General features: G+C 36.1%; 1 protein-coding gene across 1 annotated transcript in view; it reads right to left on the bottom strand.

Annotated features, from left to right (window-relative positions):
- The window catches only part of zap70 (zeta chain of T cell receptor associated protein kinase 70), a 43174-nt gene extending 36071 nt beyond the window's left edge, over positions 1–7103 (bottom strand). The window contains exon 1 of the mRNA XM_030131353.1: positions 6976–7103. The gene's annotated coding sequence lies outside the window, so the exon portion shown is untranslated. The remainder of the gene's footprint in view (positions 1–6975) is intronic.
- Between the last annotated feature and the right edge of the window lie 9285 nt (positions 7104–16388).

Here is a 16388-nt window from a genome sequence, read left to right as displayed (position 1 = left end):
AAGTACTCCGCTACAAGTAAAAGTACTGATAACGAGCTGCAGAGATACTCTGCTACAAGTAAAACTACTGCAGTAAAAGTACTGACAATGAACTGCAGAAGTACTCCATTACAAATAAAAGTAGTGCAGTAAAAGTCCTGAGTATGAGGTGCAGAAATACTCTATTACAAGTAAAAGTAATGATAATGAGCTGCAGAAGTACTCCACTACAAGTAAAAGTACTGCAGTAAAAGGACTGATAATGAGAAATGCTCCACTGCAACTGCAAGATCAAAGTACTGTGTAAATATTCAAGTGCAATTTGGGGATTTTCTACTAGTTTATACACATAAAATTATATTGTAATCAGAAATAAACCAAAACGTGTGTAAAGTAGTTAAATTAAGATATATATAAATAAAATATACAGCACATGGTTCAGAATAACATACTTTAATGCTAGTACTGTTTTACTTTCACTTTCTAATTCAATATTTTTACCGTATCAAGTATTTAATGTGGTACTTTCACTTTTATTTGAGTTTGAGAAATTTGCCCTTTTTTTTTTTTTCAGTTTCATTGATTTACTCGACTCGTCGACCTCTAAAGGCTGATTCTGAAACATTACATATCAGTCGTTTATTGAGTCAAAATTTATAAAAAAAACAACAACATATCAACTTATAAAGCAAAGCACCACCGTTAACACTTGTACCATTAGAGTTTCAATTTGTTAACCCTGAAAGCACCAAAAATAATACAGAAGAAGAAGAAGAAGGAGGAGGAGGGACTGAGGCTTATGCTGTCGGGGCTGACATTAAGGGTTTGTCCCTGAAATCCCCCCAGTCCTCTGCTTTAGAAGAAAACAAACGACACAATGTACGACAGATACCACCTTCATTTTGGACGATTGATATGAACCAGATGTGAACTGGACTTCTTCCACCAGGGGGCCGCTGTGTCGGTTATCAAGGGAGAAGAAATCCAACCACATCTGTCCTAGTTTTCACCAAAAGCTCAAGGATATCCGGTGGTGTTCGAGGTACAACCATTATACCCCTGAAACTCGATGTTTGGGGATATAATAATAATAATAATAATAATAATAATAAATAATTAATTCAAAGGTTATGAACTGTAATGATTATGACATAAAATCTTAACATCCTGAAAAAATGGTTTGACTGTAGTTTGATAAATGATGGTGGTTGTAGACTCTTGTTTTTATGTTTAGTTTGTGATATATTTGATAGAAAATGACACTTTTTCTCTGTTTTGATTTAATAACTTGAATTTACTGTAATCTTTAACGAACATCTACGTGATCCATAAATGACATATAGAAAAGGTCAGTGTATCTTTTGGTAATTGGATTTTCTTTTCAGAAACAAAGCAAAAACTAGTGGTTAATTGATTTTTGGTTTAAAATAGAAGAATTAAAATTGAATTTCAAGCCAAAACAGATAAACCAAATTTAAAAAACAGGTTGATTTTCATTTTCTTTGTAATAACAAAAAATAAAGTTACTACCTGACAGAGATGGAAAAATGGACCAAAAACACCTGTTTTTTTTTTTTTTTTTTTTCATTTTCTGAGACCAGACGTTGACATTTTCAAGGAAAGAGCGCTAATGCCACTGAGGTCACAAAGATTCTTACAAATGATGGCTTTGTACGAAATCTGGACATCGTAGACGTGCTCTGTCCACAAATGTCTACAATCTCCAGATTTTGAAAGATTCGAACAAAGCCATCGTTTGGAAGAATCTTTGTGACCTCAGTGGCATTAACGCTCTTTCCTTGAAAACGACAACGTCTGGTCTCAGAAAATGAAAAAAAACAGTCGTTTTGGTCCATTTTTCCATTTCTGTCAGGTAGTAACTTTCTTTTTTGTTATTAGAAAGAGAAAATGAAAATCAATACATTTGTTAAATTTGGTTTATCTGTTTTGACACTGAAAAAGAAAAATGCCCTGAAATTCAATTTTAATTCCTCTATTTTAAAATGAAAATCAGCTAACCTCTAGTTTTTCTTTAATTTCTGAAACCAAAATCCAATTACCAGAAGATACACTGACCAGAAAACTACTGGATTTTCACTGAAATATACAAAATGAAGAGGATAATGTTATAATAAAGGTTGATGAACACTCACTCAGGAAAGGTTAAATGTTAGACACATTCATTTTGAAGTTGCTGTCATAGTTGTGTGGGTGTTAAAGGCTGATCCTCCTCAGACCAGCTCTGGGTTTTCTGTCCACATTTGTGGACAAGAGTTTCACAACTTTATACAGAAAAGAAAACTGTCCACCACAGAGGACATTCCATACAAAACTTCAAAACTGCATCTGAAAAAACTGTTGCATCATAATGTTTCCACTATAGGCACTGATTTAATAAGAAACAAAACAAGCTGGTCCTGCTGACATGTCCTGGGTCTGAGGAGGTGAAATGTAGAAACATGCATTTTGAAGTTACTGTAATAGTTGTGGGGGCGTTAAAGGGTTAAATGGAACAAAGTGGAACCCTTCTGTGATTCTGTTCAGAGAACATTAACGTCAGCGAACACGTCCAAAGTAAACAGTGTGTTTGGGACATCAGCTGTTTGTGCATGAGCTCGGCTGTTTGCACTGTGTGTTTTCGTACATTACGTGATTCATATTAAATGGAGAACATTCCTGCGATAACTACTTAGCCAAGCTATTTTAGGTGATGATTATTTGGGTTGTGCTATCAGGAAGTTACACAACTCAGAGCATTCCTCCAGACGTACGTCAACATGTTACTGATGCTCTGATGGTTTCGGTTTTAGTTGTTGTTTTTTTGGACGGTTGTGTTAGCGTCCATTTACAGACGCTGCGTCCTTTAACCTTTATATATGAACAGATTTTCCCCCAGATCTGTCTTTGTTTTGGTGATGATTCAGAGACGGGGGAGGGCTTAGAGAAGCGGCAGATCTGCTTAACAGGTCAACGTCCCAGATAAATATCTGCATCAGTGGAAACAACTGACCTTTGAACACTTTTAATCTGTTCCCTCTGTTATGAATGAAGGGTTTTGAACCCTCACACACCCAAACAGCAGCATCTACCCACTGAAAAACACTGAAGGACCCGCTGTGACTTCTGTAACAGTTACTAAATGAATATTTGTCTGTATTTAACCTTTCCAAAGTGATTTATCACTATTTATTCTAATATTATCCTCTGAATTTTCCACTTTTTTCCAGTGGAAATTGTATATTTTCTTATGTTTAATTCACTTCTCATGTAGATGTTCATTAAAGCTCAGGGTAAAGTCAAAGGTTATTCAGTCAGAACAGAATAAAAGTGTCTTTTTCAGTCCGATCTGTCATTATCTGAACATAAACCCAGTGTCTTACTGGTGTCTTACAGTGTTTTACAGGTGAATCAATGTTGTAGAAGATGACGGTGTTTCCATGGTAACTACGGAGCCTCTGAACGTCCGAATGGGTCACATCTGATGACCATGAAAAGATGAACTGTATTTACACTAATTACTGACATGGATTAATAGAATTAATGGCTCAACAGTTTGGGTCAGTACATGCTTCTGGTCGACAGTGAACGTTTGGGTCTTTATGGGTTAATATCTTCTGGTCCATTAATCCTATCAATACATGTAAATAATTGGTATAAAAAACAGTTCTTCATCTTTTCATGGTCATCAGATATGACCCATTTGGACGTTCAGAGGCTGTGTGGTTACCATGGAAACACCATCATCTTCTACAACACTGAGGTTGATAAATGACAGTGAATGGAGACACTTATTTTTATTTTCAGTTAAATAGATTTTGCTGTAAAAGTTGCTTTTTCTTCAGTTTTCTCTGTTTTGATATATTATCGTTTGAAAGTATTCTAACCTTTTGTCAATCTACATGAAAATACATGATTTTCACTGAAAAATGCAAAATGCAGAGAATAATATTATAATAAATGGCGATAAATTACTTACACTATGTTGAAATTCACTTTTTTTGTTTTTGTTATTTTTTAGTTTAGTTTATTTCAAATATGCAACAGGACAAAGTAATCTTACTTAGTCTCTAGAAATAAAACAGGCTGTAAGAAGTCATGGGAGTATAACTTATTTAATCCCACCCCTTCTCCACACAACAGTCTATCCTTTAGTTTCCTATCAGCAGAATATATGAAAAATCAAGTCCCTTAGATTTTTTGTAAGTAATTAAGCTCACTTATCGTCCTCACCTACACACACATACACAGCCATAGTGACATACCAGAAAAGTAAAACAAAGTACATACATACAGAAATCCTTGAAGGCAACACAAATAAATACACAGTAAAGTAAACTGTAAGACCAAGTAAACAACAACAGCAATCAAACAAAACACAACAACTGACAAACACACAAAAAAACAAGGAACAAACCAAATAAGACAAGATGGAATATTAATGTAACAAAAGTGAATCACCACAAAAATAGTTCAGCAAGTTAAGGGTTGAACTAGAAACCAATGCTCTGACATTTATCATGAGAATTATCAATATATTAACAATATATTTTGCAGAAAAGGTAAATTTTTCTTCAGTTTTTTTTTATTTGTTGTTATAATAGCCTATAGAACTTTTATGAACATCTACATGGTCAGTAATTAAATATAGGAAATATGAGCTTTTTTGGCAAAATGTAGAGAATAATATAAGAATTAATGTGATAAATGTACAGAAGTATTATTTTAGAAGTCACCAAAAACTAGTTCTAGTCTTTAAAGCTTAAACTAAAATGGACCCAAAGGAGTTACAGCAGTAGAAAACCTAAAAACTGAACTGTCTTTTGTACAACTTACAGCTCAAATGTATCATCTGAAAGTTCATCTATAAATGAACCAAACGTATACTTTCACGTCTGAGCTCCTGGTTTTGTTTTCCAGCCCAATATCATCTGCCTGCGGCTGGAACTTTATGCAGATATGCCTCATTCAACCAAAAATACATCCAGTAATTTCAAGAAAAGTTACAAGCGATAAAGACGCACAGGCAGACCACTGGGGTGTGTTAAACCGACCCATTTTTGGTTTTCTATTCCCAGGCACAATGAAAGCAGCTATTTATACATTTGCACATGTAATCTGGACGTTTGTACGCCAGAGCAGCGACGTCGCTCTGCGTGACTGAGGAGCACACATCCTTTTATTCTTTTTTTTTCTTTTTAAAGCTCACACACAGCTGTGGTAACAAAACCCTCATTTTAACTGGGTTTTTAGTAACAGCTGCTGAAATTTAGACTCTTACTACGAACAGAAATATCAGATTATTGCACTTTTACTTGGTTCTGAAGAGCTGAGCACTTTGCAGCTTTAAAATCTGGAAAGATACTTTAATATCTATCTGTTTATAAAACTACATCGTATGCTTCTTCAAACATGTGGTATTAAGCAGAAAAAAGTAGATTTTCAACAGTAAAAGACAAGAAAAAGTGACTACATACATTCAGTCAAGGACAATTTACTTAATACATCTAAAATTGGGTTGTAATTAAAAATAAAGTAAAATACTGTTGTGTAAAGTCATTCAGTTAGGTCTCTTTCTATATATTAAAAGAAATACAGTACAGCCAAGCACTTTACAGCTTTAAAAACTGGAAACACACTTTAATATTCATCTGTTTCTAACACTAGATCATATGCTTCTTCAAACATGTGGTATTAAGCAGAAAAAAAGTCGATTTTCAACAGTATAAAACAAGAAAAAGTGACTAAATATGTTCAGTCAAGCACAATTTTGGAGCTTAATACATCTAAAAATGGGTTTTAATTAAAAAGTAAAATACTGTAAAATGAAGTCATTCAATTAAGCCTCTTTCTATACATTTAAACAAATACAGTACAGCCGAGCACTTTACAGCTTTAAAAACTGGAAACACACTTTAATATTCATCTGTTTCTAACACTGGATCATATGCAACTTCAAATATGTGGTATTAAGCAGAAAAAAAGTAGATTTTAAACAATATAATACATGTAAAAGAGGCTCAATACATTCAGTCAAGTACAATTTTGGGATTTTATGGTATTTAATACATTTAAAATTGGGTTGTAATTGAAAAAGTAAAATACTGTAAAATAAAGTCATTAAATTAAGCCTCTTTAGATATATATTAAAACAAATACAGTAGAGCTGAGCCCTTTGCATCTTTAAAATCTGTAAACACATTTTAATATCCGTGTATTTCTAACACGTACATCTTCAAACGTGGTATTAATCAGAAAAAAGTAAATTTTAAACAGTATAATACAGGTAAAAGTGTCTCAATACATTCAGTCCAGTACAATTTCGGGATTTTATCCTACCTAATACGTCTAAAATTGGGTTGTAATTGAAAATAAAGTAAAATACTGTTGTGTAAAGTCATTAAATTATGCCTCTTTCTATATATTAAAACAAATACAGTACAGCCGAGTACTTTGCAGCGTTAAAGTCTGGAAACACATTTTAATATCCATCTATTTCTAACACATGCATCTTCAAACATGTGATATTAATCAGAAAAAAGTAGATTTTAAGTAGTACAATACAGGTAAAAATGTCTCAGTACATTCAGTGCAGTACAATTTTGGGATTTTAGACTACTTAATACATTTAACATTGGGTTGTAATTAAAAATAAAGTAAAATACTGTTGTGTAAAGTCCTTAAATTACGCCTCTTTCTATATATTAAAACAAATACAGTGTAGCTGAGCACTTTGCAGCTTTAAAATCTGGAAACACATTTTAATATCTATTTATTTCTAACACATCTTCAAACGTGGTATTGAGCAGAAAAAAGTAGATTTTAAACAGTTATATTTACCTTTTTTTTTTTTTTTTTTATAATGCTGTCATATGTGAATATAACTTTTTTAGATATTTTATTAATCTAATAATTTCATTTCTTGTATCGTATTTTTTGTAACCTGAATTTAACAGCACAAACTGACTTCCTGTTAAATAGACTAAAACCGGGACTTACGTTTGACTGCTCCACTGTTGTCGCCTCAGACACAAACCTCTATCTGTTCATCTGACAGCGAACGAGGCTGAGAACAAGTGGTGGTTATTGACGTTACTGACACAGATGCTTTGAAGCGTTCAGGAGTTAATGTTCGGTAACACAACTGCACTACTCTGCTTGTATTTACATTAGGGTGTGTCTTAAAAGTACCAGAACAATTACAATTATTATTTTAAATGGGCCAGGCTGTAATTATGTTCCTTTAGACTAGAAAAAACACCTGCCACATACAATTATAGTCCATTAAAATGAACCCATAAAGACCTAGTGCTGCTATTTTTGTTTTTTTCTCTGTTTTTAATCTTTCTCAAGTAATTTATCACAATTTACTCTATTATTATGTATTTTGGTTCTTTAAGGGAGTATCAGGTATTTTCCTGTATTTAATTCACTGATCATGTAGATGTTTGTTGAAGCTCAGATTAAAGTTGAGGGTTATTATATTAAAAACAGAGAAAACTGAGGAAAAACGAATGAAATCTTTTTCTGCAAAAAATATTAACTAAGTATAATCCAATTGTGTCCATCCACCCTCCTCAGACTGTTGTGAATTTCACCTCTTTTCTACTTTTTTTCACCCGTCTAGAAGAATGAGGTATAAATATGTTGCATGGAACAGCTGTTTTGGTGTCTGGTGTTTGGTTCATTAAAGTATGTCACACAAAACTACACATTACCCCACTATCTTTACCACAAAATGCAACACACTTGGCTTTTTAAACATCATAAATGTAAACAGTGGCACAACTCAAAAGGAATAAAAAGCTGAATGTTTAACTCTCACCTTTGCATTGACTGGTTTTTGTCTGAACTGTCACTTTGAACTCAGTACTTCATGATTTTTCCAGCACCATGTTAGCATTTAGAAGCAGGAAATGACCATATTTGAACAAAAGGGCACATCTACAGAAGCCTGGAGGGTCAGAGAGGAGCTAATGCTAACTGCTAGCTTATTGACTCAACAAAATGGTAACATACATACATACTGCATAACAAAGTACGTTTCAATGGAACCTGTTAATGAGCCCTGGAAAAATAGTACTGCTGTAATATTCTAGAGACGTCCAAAGTTAGGCTGTATTCACACCTACCACGTTTGGTCCGTTTAAAACGGACCAGAGTTCGTTTCCCCAGAGTGTCCAGACTTTTTTTTTAGGTGTGAATACAAACATGCGAACTCTGATTTGAACCAAACCAGCGGATCCAGACCACCTAGAAGAGGTCCAAACGGACTCTGGGCCGGTTCAAATCTTGAGCCTTTTTGTGCTTGACGAGCCACCGTAGCCACTGGAAGTAGCACTGGTTTACAGGTGTTCAGAGCTAATACCAGCAGACATGAGCTGTGGACAGACGTGGAGCAATGAGGAAACTGAATGTGTCACTGACATTTGGTCACATGTACATATTATGAAACTGCCTCCGACTGAGCTTTTCTTGAGTGTTAACATTATTTTTGTAAATTTGTGTCTGTAAAAATACAATTTATATTCCGAAAATGCTAACTGTATGTAGGACCACTACGTCTATTTTCATTAACATCGGCCGTCTCTGGTTCACCCCGCCCCCGACTTTTCTGTCCTATGCCAGCGCAGTTCGTCACATGCTGCTTCTGTTCACACATTTTGGTCCACTAGCAAAAAGTGCAATGTGAATACGATCCGACCCAAATGAAAAAAATAAAGTCTGCATTTGGTCCGAATCAAATAAGCGGACCAAAGGACTTTTCGGGTGTGAATACAGCCTAAGTCTACGGTAACTGGTGCTTTTTGGACACGCCCCCAAGTGGCTATGAGTGGTATTACAGCTTTAAAATGCTTCCATATTAGCTTCATTTCGGTGCTTTGGTGCTTAGCCCCGCCCCTTTTCACTTACTAACAAATTAGACCTCAAATATGATTGGTTCTCTCTTGTTACATCACAAGATAAGGTTTTCTAATTGGCTAGTTTCATTTGGGGTGGGGTGGGGGGGTCTTGGGGTGGGGGTTGCAGAGGACTGACAGTACTGACATAGTTTTGTTGTAAACTGGTGTTTGTAGAAACCTCCAAACACAATAAAGATGTGTTTTCCTGATATCAGATCTCAAACGATCTTAAACCAGTGGTTCTTAATCTATTTTTTGTTCTAACTTTTCTTTCATCTCTACAGGAAAAACAAACTGTGACTGAAAACCAGAAAACAACAGATTCACTGCTGATAAAAAGACATAAAACACCACACAGGTCTACAAAAACAAACCACCACTGAACTGTTGATGAATGTGATGAGTATTAACAATCACAGGGGCCGTTTTTATGGACAGTCACTCCTTTTACTTTTGCATTTTAAGTACATTTGTTGGTAATACTGCTTTAAACATCTGCATGACCACAGGCCTTAGTTATGTAGGCTGGGTTTGTGCTAATTCATCCCTTTGTTGAGAACACAATGAAACCACAACTCATCTGAAGTTAACTGTAACCCATTTCTGACGCTACAGTCAGGTGTTAAGTCCAAACCCTCTGTGACTGTATTTAACCCTTTAACTCCTGTCGTGTCTGTGGTGAGCGTTCTGAATGTATGATTTATTGGAAATATTCCTAAAAATTCAAAAGTTTGCACAATAAGAAAATTTCCAAATGTGCTGATAGAATAGTCCTAGTCCTTTCCCTAGTCGTCTGAGCGTGCTCAGTGCACACTCTGGTGGTGGTTAACTACGTCTGTGTCCACAGCTGTCCTGGGGTAGGCTGATGTAGGCGGGGCTGTCCCTTCACACCAGACGGCCCCTTCCACCACCAACAAGTGTTCATTCACCAGTGTGAGTGACACTGGAGGCAAGGAGGGTGAAGTGTCCTGCTCAAGGACACAACGGCACAGGACTAGGGCAGAGCGGGATTCAATCTGCCAACCCTTTGGTTATTGGACAACCTTGTCCAATAACAAAATAAAACATTGAAATGGACAGAATCTATCCTCAGCACATACAAGTCTGAATTTTGCATGGTTGAAAAGGAGCAGGAAAAAGTATGAACTGATTGAATCCAACCCCTCAGTGCTTTTACACCTTTATCACTAACTTAATACAAGAACCAAACAATACTGTTTTCCTAATTTTGGCATCGAACCACAACAAATCCATAATGAAGTAACTGAATTATACACAACAATATGATCATGTCAGTACAGTCATACAAACAGACTCAACAATTCAACCATTTCCTTCACTAATGATAATAATAATGATAATAATAATAATAATAATAATAATAATAATAATAATAGCTTAATATTAATTCTCTATTAATAATAATTAATAGCTTTATTTATATAGCACCTTTTAAAAACAAAGTTTACAAAGTGCTTTTGACAGACAAGTAAAGGGCACAACAGCAGGATACAAGATGTAAGTAAAAACACTAAAACAGAAGCAACACAATAGGGACAAAAATAAATAAATAAATAAAAAATAAAAATTTAGAATTAAAATTAAAAGGGACAGACATCACATAAAAGCAAGTCTATAAAATGGGTTTTAAGAAGTGATTTGAAAGATGCACTGATTCCTCAGCCTTATCTCCTCGGGCAGGCCGTTCCAAAGTCGAGGGGCCCTGATGGAAAAGGACCGACTTTGGAACAGCTATTACACTAATTCCAGCAGATTTATCAGTTCAACATCATCCATAAACAAACAGGCCTCAGTGTCATTATTACATACTGGACCTCTCAAGAATCATTTTTTTATATATCTTTTTTAAACTGAATTATGTTTGATATTTGTTTTATCTCCACACACAATTTGTTCCATAATTTTCCTCCACAGATGGTCATACAGAAACTTTTTAACCTAGTGTGTACTTTATGAATTTTTAAATTTAACTTTCCCCTTAAATCGTAGCCTCCCTCTCTTTCACTAAACATTTCTTGAATATTCCCCGGCAGTCAGTTATTCTTTGCTTTATACATTATTTGAATAGTTTTGAACTCCACAAGGTCAGTGAGTTTTACAGTTTTAGATTGGAAAAATAGTGTTCCTGTTCTGTCCTCACTAAAAGTATAACCGCTCTATCCAGCTAGACCAGGGGTGTCAAACATGCGTCCCACCAAAGGTTCAAATCCAACCACTGGGATGAATTTACACAGTGCATAAATTCCACAGTCCAGGCTGTGGAACTCATTTTAGTGTCGGTTCCACATCCAGACCAATCTGATCTACAGTCAAATAATAACAGCAGAAGAACCCACAAAAAAGAATGACTCCAGATTTTCTTCTCTGTTTGATGTGAGAAAAATAATCTTACATTATGCCTATAAATAATACAAACTTGAATTTTTTGTCTTTGTTTTAGTGCAACAAAAAAAACAAAACATTAAATTATGGAAATATTTACATTTAAAAACTATCCTGTAACAATAAAATGTGAATAACCTGAATAAATATGAACAACCTGAAATGTCTAAAGAAAATTAAGCACAAATTTAACAGTTTTCTGCCTGTTCCTCAGTGTTTAGTGTCTTTGTAGATCCGATCCATAACGCAGATATAGAAATGATAAGTTGAGGCATAATATTGTTAAAGTTGCACTAAATTTTCTTAAGTGTTTTTAATTTAAATTTCAGTTTTTTCAGGTTTTTCACTTTTTTGGGGGGATAGTTTATATAAGTACTGAGTTTCATAATTTAATTGGTTTTTTTTGCATTAAAATAAAGCCAAAAATTTGGAGTTGTCATTATTTATCGGTTATTCTGTTATTATTTGACTGGTCCGGTCCACTGCAGATCAAATCGGGCTGAATGTGGAACCTGAAAGAACAGGAGTTTGAGAACGCTGAGCTACACAGACGGTTAACAGAGGAGATGTTTGGTGATGGCTTTAACCCTTTCATGCATGAATTATTAGAACCTTTGTCGAGATCTTTTCTTGGGTGTTTTTATTCCTCATTAGGTATGAAAAAACAATGCAGTTGAGTTTTTTGTTGTTTTTTTTCATGGATTTACAAAAATGTCCACTTGGCTACACCGTGCATTTTATTCTTGAAGCACAGAAACATGTATTTAAAACCCAATATCAGAAAGTGATATGAAAACAATGAAATAAAACCATTTTTAATGCTGCTAATCTGATGTTTTCTCACATTTGAACATGCTCTAATACTAGTTATGACTCACTTGATTGATTGATTTGATTGATTGATGTGTTTATTTCGAATATGAATGTCAAAACAGAAGAAAACTAGAAGCACTCGGAGAGCGCAGACCTCCGCCAAGGCTGATCAGTGGCGCCCCCCGTGGGCCCCCCCCACCCCCGATCACCACCAAAATTTAATCATTTCTTCCTTATCCCATTTCCAACAAACCCTGAAAATTTCATCCAAATCTGTCCATAACTTTTTGAGTTATGTTGCACACTAACGGACAGACAAACAAACAAACAAACAAACAGACAAACCCTGGCAAAAACATAACCTCCTTGGCGGAGGTAATAAATAAACAAAACACTTAAACATAAGACATATAATACATAACTTACAAAATCCCACCCCTTCTCCTTAAATAATTAATAACAGTAATAATCTTCCTAGTTCATGGAGATAATATGCAAAAAAAAAAAAAACTTAAAAAAAAAAAACCAAAAACTGTTAATTACAGTCTGACAATTAACAAGTGATTTCCACTCAAACATGTCAGTGCAGATCAGGTTTATCAAGAACAGCAAAGTTACAGTAATGGTCTGAATGTCAGTGTATGGGATGATGCATAGGTGTTCACTGTGTTGGCTGATATGAAACTAAAACAACAAAATCCATGAATATACAAGAGAACAGCCGGAGAAGAACTGACCACTGGAGTGACCACTGGAGTGACCACTGTGCATGAAAGGGTTAAACGTCCATTTCCTCTTTGTAATTGTAAAGCTGTAACAGACCAGAATAAAAACAGCTTGTAGAAATGTACTTATAATGTCTAACAGTGTTTGCTGCCTAAATTAGCACACACCTTTGTCATAACTACAACAAATAAAGTACAAACTCATATACTGTCATGTACATAGTTATTGAAATCCACTGGAACATGAATTATCCTGTCAATCATGTATTCTGAATTAGCCTCATTAGCATAACAAAGTCCGCTAGCATATTTTCTGTCCATGATTTAATGGTTCAGGCTTTAACGTATATATTAATGATAATTAGATCAGGGCTGTCAAACTCATTTTCTTTCAGGTTCCACATTCAGCCCAAACTGACCTGCAGTGGGCCGGACCAGAAAAATAATAACATCATAACCTGTAAATAATGACGACTCCAAATTTTTCTCTTTGTTTCAGTGCAATCAAAATTAAATTATAAAAGTAATTACATTTGCAAACTATCCAAACAAAAATGATGTGAATAACCTGAAAAAAACCTGAAATTTCTTGAGAAAAATAAGTGCAATTTTAACAATATTACACCTCAACTTACCATTTCTACATGCATATTATGGACTGGATCTACAAAGGCACAAAATATTTAATAACAGGAAGAATACACTTTCAAAATTTCAGCTTTTTTGCGTTTTATTGTTAAAGGATAGTTTGTAAATGTTAATATTTTCATCATTCAAGGTAAGTTTTTACACTAAAACAAAGAGAACAATTTAGAGTTGTCCTTATTTATTTATAGATGTAAAATTATGTTTTTCACATTAAACTAAGAACATTTGGAGTCATTATTTATAGGTTATTATGCTGTTATTTTAGTTGAGATCACATTGGTCTGTATGGGGCGGCCGTGGCTCAGATGGTAGAGCGGGTTGTCCAGTAAGTGAAAGGTTGGTGGTTTGAATCCTGCTCTGTCCACATGCTGTTGTGTCCTTGGGCAAGACACTTCACCCCCCTTGCCTCCAGTGCTGCTGCTCACACTGGTGTATGAATGTTCGGTGGTGGTGGGAGGGGCTGTAGGCGCAGATTGGCAGCCACGCTTCCAGCAGTCTGCCCCCCCCCCCCCCCCCAGGGCAGCTGTGGGTGCAGATGTAGTTTACCTCCACCAGAGGGAGGATGTGAGAGCGAATGAAGAATGGATCCTCTGTACGTGCTTTGAGTATGCGTTCATAGAAAAGCGCTATAGAAATGTAATCCATTATTATGTGGAACCTGAACAAAACGACTACGACATCTTTGATTGTTAACATCTTCAGTGACTGGAAACATGATTCCACCACTGCCCCTAAACTCCTCTGTGCCCATGGCTCTGAACTGGAGTTTGTGACCTGTTACAAATACCCTGGTCTGTGGTTGGACTCGTCCTTCTCCTTCACCCACTTTAAGCACCTGCAGTCCAAAGTCAAAGCTCGCTTGAGCTTTCTGTATCAGAATCAGACCTTCTTCACCCGTTCAGACAAACGCTTATGTAACAGGGTCAGTTATTTAGCAGCAGTGTGGGTGTGTGTGTTGTATTGTGTATTGTTATAATTACACAAAATCTGTTCATTTTATTTTCATTTCTTTTGGTTGGTACCTGACATTGTGGGCCTCCAGGTCAGTGTGTGGAACTGTTGGTTCTGGTCTGTTCAATTTACAGTGTGACACTACATGTGTAATCTGAGTTTTGGCGCCTTTGCCTCCTCCCTTTTGTTCCGGATTTCTGTGGGAGAGGTAAGCAGCCGTACAGTTTGTGAAAATTTTTGGTTTAGTCTCTGTTAATGTATTTTTTTACATGAACCGGCTAGTTCAGGCTGTATCAGGTGCTTATAATGTATTTAAAGACATTTCTTTATCATTTGGTTTGTGCAGGAGTGTGTTGTACGTGGGATACTGACCGGAGGTTTTTATGTTTTCTGTCACTTTTGTCAGAACAATAAACAGAGACTGCCTCCAAGGACACACGTGCAGGTCTCGTCATAAAAAAAAACTCAACACAACGCAGAGTCCGACACCGCCGGTTACACTGACTTGTTAAAATGACCATCCTGCCCATATTTGATTATGGTGACTCCATCTATAGGATGGCTTCTCGTTCCACCCTCAGCAGACTTGACCCTGTCCACCATTCGTCCATCCGTTCGGCCACAGGCGCTCCTTTTTCCACTCACCACTGTCACCTGTAGAACTCAGCTGACTGGACCTCCCTCCACACCAGACGGCTCCGTCACTGGTTCCAGCTCATTTACAAAACCTTACACAGAAAAACCCCTCTTTTCCTCCCCTCCCTTCTTCACCTCTCCCATTCTGTACTCAGTCTCAGGTCCAGTAAACTCATCAGACTCACTATCCCCAAAGCCCGCTCTGTTTTCGGTCGCAGCGCCTTCCAATTTGCTGCAGCGAATGACTGGAACACTCTACAAAACCCCCTCAGACCCCCTCACTGTCCTCACATCTGAACTGTGTTTAAGCAAAACCTGGAACAAGTTTTAGTCGACTGTTGCACCTGTTGAGTATTTGTCTTATACATGTCTCACTGTCATTGTTGTAATGGATTTATTTATTAACTATTTGCTTTTGTAATTGTTTAACCTTGTTTTTACTTCTTACTTTTAGCCCCCTCACCCCCTTCCCCTCAAGGAGCCAGTGCTCTTTGATCAGGCTGCATTTGTAAATAATAATCTGTTCTTAATTGCTTGCCTGAGTAAATAAAGGTTAAATTAAAAAAAAAAAAAAAAAATTAAAGTGTAATATTTGCTAATTCATCCTGGGGGCCAGATTGGACCCTTTGGCGGCCTGCATTTGGCCCCTGGGCCGCATGTTTGACACCCCTGAATTAGATGGTGACAAACACAGCAACTGACAGTCCTAACACACACACACACACACACACACACACACACACACACACACACACACACACACACACACACACACACCCCTCCCTGGCTGCAGCTGCTTCCATGCAGTCACAGCCAATCAGCAAAGTGTCCACAATCAAGTCCCACAAACACACACAACGAAGACGGAAGAGGAGATATTCCCCTTCAAAATAAAAGCACAGACACTAGCTTCTATAAACAGTTCAGAACCACAGTGAGTCTGAAATGAACAAATAAAATGAATATCTGACATCTCTGCTCATTCTTGTTATAATATAAATACTGAAAAACTAAAATGATGAGAAACTGATGACGTGATCAGAGATGATTGACAAGATTCACTTTCATTTTCACTGTCAAAATTTTATTGTGTTAATGGAAAACCCTTCTCTGATGCTGATGTGGTGGTGCCAGAAGTTGTACAAATAAAATATTACATCACTGGTGTTTTAAAGAGTCTAAGTCACCAAATTTACCAGTGTATTACAATGATCCCCTTGTCTATGAATGTTACAGTCTGTCTAAAGTGGTCAGTAAATCTGCAGTTACACTAACCTGGACAAATGTCCCATGACTGAGTGTTTTTTGTAATAAAGTAACAGTGAAAACAGCT

Source organism: Sphaeramia orbicularis, chromosome 4 (genome assembly GCF_902148855.1).
Source record: "Sphaeramia orbicularis chromosome 4, fSphaOr1.1, whole genome shotgun sequence".
NCBI lineage: Eukaryota > Metazoa > Chordata > Actinopteri > Kurtiformes > Apogonidae > Sphaeramia > Sphaeramia orbicularis.
Note: the sequence above shows the minus strand (reverse complement) of the source record. Positions and strands in the feature narration are given on the sequence as shown.